Below are 4,583 nucleotides of genomic sequence, written 5' to 3'. Positions count from 1 at the left end.
CCCTGCCCTGCCCTCCGCGCCGGATTGGTCGGAGCCCCGCCCCTGCACACTTCCATTGGTGGAGAGAGCCGCCGCTCCGGTGAGTGGGTCGCCGTCGCCAGGTGCGGCTCCGCCCACCGCTCCCCGCCGGGCCCGATTGGCGCCCTTCCAAGCCCGAGCCGCCTCCGATTGGCCCAGGAGGCTGTCGCGTAGGAGACCAATTCCTCACCTTGTGCAGGTGAGGACGCCCTGATTGGACGGCGCTCCTGAAATAGAGACTTTCTGACTGGCTGGGTTCTGAGTTGTGCTGCAGGACTTGGAGGAGTACCTCGAAGGGCGGAGAAGGTGGTGGTCCTGCGGCCTCGCCAAGTGCCGCCTGTTTTTTTTTCTTGTTTGTGTTATTTGTTTGGAGGCAAACTGCGGGGTGCTGCAGAAACCTTTTGGCAAATGAAAACTACACATAATATGCAAGGGTGAGGGGAGAAGAACAAGACAGAAGTGGAACGATACCTTCATGCCCCCCAACCGTGTTTCTCTGTCGGGCCCATTTGCAGCGTTCACCAGCTTTGAGGGACCGTGCAGAGGGAAGGGAAGGAAAAAGAGAAGGGAAAGGAGCCCTCGACTCAAAAGTGGGAAAAGTAATAATAATTACATTACCTCAAGCGGAACGTTAGACATATATACACCAAACACACCCAGGTAATCCAAACATGCTCTGTAAACATCACTGTGAGTGACAGTGGGTATGTCCCGTACACATGTTGGATCTGGCAGCACAGCCCCACTTTCAGAATTACCTTCTCACTGCGACAAATAGTTGGGTGTTGACTAAGCTCCTTGTACTATAGACTGTTGATACTCAAACTTTGTTAATATTTATATGGTGACATCATTTTAAACTGAAACTCATGCTCAACACCTTTACTGTTTCTAGTTTCTAATGATTTACTTGATCTTAGTGTATCCAGGCTGCCTGTGGGAAAACTTACTGAACATTATCTCATTCCAAGTAAAAAGTCCACACTTTTAAAACAATGGAATTCTTTGCTCTTTTGCTTCTTTCACTTTTGTTCTCAGTTATTTGTCCAAAGGTCCACTTTTAGTTCCACCCAACTTAAAGCCATGTTTATCAAGCACCTACTTCGTGCTTTAGGGGACTATGAATAAATATAAACTACAGTCCCTGACTTAAAATGATTCACAATCTACTTCCAAGACTACTACAGGAAACAAGACAATATGTAGCCAAAAGAGAAACTTCGTTTACTAAATTGAAACAAATATTTGGGTGCTTGCCATGTGCAAAGCTCTGTTCTCTACCTCAGAGGAATTTAAAGTCTTGTACAGAGAGACAAATACATGAAGTTAAGTATGAGAGTAAAGAAGAGTAGAAGGAAGAGCTTAGAGAAGGGACCGGTCACCGTGCACTGTGACTGCTAGAGAAAACTTTAAGATGGGGGTGAACTTGAGCAGTGTTTGCAGGACCTCTAAGATGATCCGAGTCTTTAGGTAGAAGGATCACCTTAGAGGTCATTTAGGACCTCCTCTTACCTTCCACAGGAAGACCCATGCGACTTCCATGAGCTTACACCTCCGCTTAGAACTTGTCTTAAAATTCTCAAAGCAAACCATTCTGCTTTTTATACAATTAATTGTTTTTTTTAAAAAAAAAGTCCTTTCAACAAATTGGAATCTGCCCCCTGGTAACCTCTACCTACTGCTCTCTGGAGTTACACAAAATATCTTATTTGTTGCCAATGACAGTCCTTTCTTCAAGTATTTTAAGATACTTACGAGCCTCCAAGCTAAGCATCTCGTTATCCTTTAAAGAGTCTTATATGGCTCAGCGTCACAAGCCCTCCACCATTAATCCCAATTAATCTTCCTCCTCTGGACAATCCGTTGTTTGTTACTGTAGTGATATCTGAACCAGGCACTGGAGAAACCATCTCTCCATGGGACGGACATGTCTCAGTTCAAAACCAGTTCCCCACTTTCTAGCTATCTATCCTTGGCCAGCTCGCTTCTGTATCCAGAAGGTATTCATTCATGGGTCACCTTGAAAGAGGTTTCAGTGGAGTAATGGGGTGGGCAAGAAAACCTGTGTGGACTAGGCTGAGGACAGAATATAAATTGAGGAAATGAAAACTGTGACTATGGACAGTTCCACAGAGAATTTACTAAAAAGGGCAGCAGAGAAAAAATAGCAGCTAGTGGGGTGTTGTATGAAGGCAGAATATAGATACTTTATGTGGAACAATGTTACATGTTTACATGGAAATGCTTGTATACCAATGGCCAGTGATCCAGTAGAAAGGAAAAATTAATGATATATGAAAAAAAAAGTGATAGTTGCAATTTCAAGTTCTTGAGGAGAGAGGAGATGGGATCCAGAGCTCAAGCTAAGCGTCAGAGGGAACAGAGACAGCCATCCACATAACAAGAGGGAAGTATATGGTACAGTTGTTTGTGGGAAGATGATGGAATTTCAGTCTGATTTCTTTGGTTCTCAATGGAATACGAGGTGAAGTCATTAGCTAAGAGTGCAAAGGAAAAACGAAGCTTAGGAGATGTAGCGTAGGAGAGCTTTCTGAGTCATTAGTGCTCACGGATGTGGTGGATAGTCCTAAACCTGCTGGACTTTCTGTAAGAATGTGGCAAGCTCCAACCCCACCAAGTGACACGGGGCAAGAAGGGCAAGGCCCCTATATGCCCAGGAAAACTGGCTGTTAGGACAGGAAACAGAGTGGCTACGGTGGGCAGACTAAGCCAATTTTCCAGAGAAAAGACTAAAACTACAAAGGTTGTGTTGAGACTTGAATGTGTTGAGCCCAATGGCAGAGCTAAGAGAATGCTGGCTGTGAAGAGATGCAAACGTTCTTAACTGGGAGATGAGAAGAGAAAGGGCCAGGTGATCCAGTTTAAGCTTTATACTTTGTTTTACTATGAAGACAATAAAATCTTGAGATTATGTTCCAAATAAATAAATAATAAAGAGAAGTGGACACAGAAACTGACACACTAGGGAAGTGTATTAGGACCGGTGGATATTTCAGACATAGATTTAAAGAGACCAAACTGGTATGAATTTTCCTTCAGCTGTTGGGCTGTAGGGAAAGAGTAAGTGGTTAGTTGGGTTTGACCATAGTTGGGATTTTCCTAAGCAAATGGATGGAGAAAGCATCAAGGAAGCTAAAGCAGCCTGTGAGAGAATGACTTTTTAATAATTCCCTGTGTCCTTCCAGAGTTTGTTTGCTAATGTGAGCAATTATAAATATGTCCATATTACCTTTAAAGCTTTCTCATTCTTTTTTAAGCTACAGAATATTCTATTATGTGCTTATCATGTTTAGTTAGCCAGCTTTAACCTGGATTACTTCCAGTCTTTTGCTAATATAAATAGTCTGATGAATAAACACAAACATAGATCACTTCATGGATGCGAGCTTATTTGTAGGATAAATCCCAGAAATGTGAATGCTGGGTCAAAGGGTATATGGATTGATATGGGCAAATTGTCCTCGATGGTGGTTATACCAATTTTAATTTACATAACCTATCTGTTGTCTTAGTCTTGCCAAGGGTGTTTAATGAAACATTTGAATTTTTGCTAATCTGATAAATGTACTGAAACTTCAGGTTAGTTTTAACTGCCTATCTTACTGAGTGGCTGAGCATCTCCGTGGGTTTAAGAGTCCAGTATACTTTGTGAACTCTTTTCATGTGTTGCTCATTTTTTTATTGGGACAGTTGTCTTTTCCTTATCCATTTGTAAAGGCTCTTCACATAGTCCAGGAATTAGTCCTTTGTGTATGCTCTGAGTTGGCTTTTCTTTTAATGAGCTGACTTGTTCCCTCAGTTTGCTATTTGTCTTTTGACTTACTTGTGTGATGTTGGTCTGTTTTTGCCGTGCCGAAAGTTTTCAACTGCTTGTTTCACACTTTATCAGTCTTCTTTTATGGTTTCTAAATGTTGACTAAAAGTTAGAAAATAGCTTCCCCCCTTAGGAATCTAGTTAAAGAATTTTGTGTTTTATTATCTTTAGTAAGGTACAATTGACATATAACATTGTTAGTTTCAGCTGTACAAGATTCGTATATATTGTATATTTTGTGAATGTATATTGTATATATTGTATATTTATTTGTATATATTGTGAAATTATCCCACAATAAGTCTAGTTAACATCTGTCGCCACACAGTTACAAAGTTCTTTTTCTTGTGAACTTTTAAGATCTACTGTCTTAGCAACTTTCAAATATGCAATACAGTATGAAAGAATTCTTAATAGTGTCCTTTTTACTTTAAATTTCTGAACCACTCGAATTTATTCTCATATATGGTGTGGGGTATGGGACCCATCTATCCATGAGCATTCTTTTAATTCCTAATGATTTATTTTATATTTTAATAGCTGGTAGGGCTTGCTCCCCCTCATTGATGTTCCTTTTCTAGCTTTTCTAGCTATTCTTAATTTCAACTAAACTGACATATTTAAGGAGTCTTCTGAGCCCATAACTTTTTTTTTTGGTATCATTAATCTACAATTACATGAAGAACATTATGTTTACTAGGCTCCCCCCTTCACCAAGTCCCCCCCCCAC

The sequence above is a fragment of the Manis javanica genome, chromosome 14 (genome assembly GCF_040802235.1).
Source record: "Manis javanica isolate MJ-LG chromosome 14, MJ_LKY, whole genome shotgun sequence".
In the NCBI taxonomy this organism is placed as follows: Eukaryota; Metazoa; Chordata; class Mammalia; order Pholidota; family Manidae; genus Manis; species Manis javanica.
The sequence above is the reverse complement of the archived record's forward strand: the minus strand, read 5'-3'. Positions refer to the sequence as shown.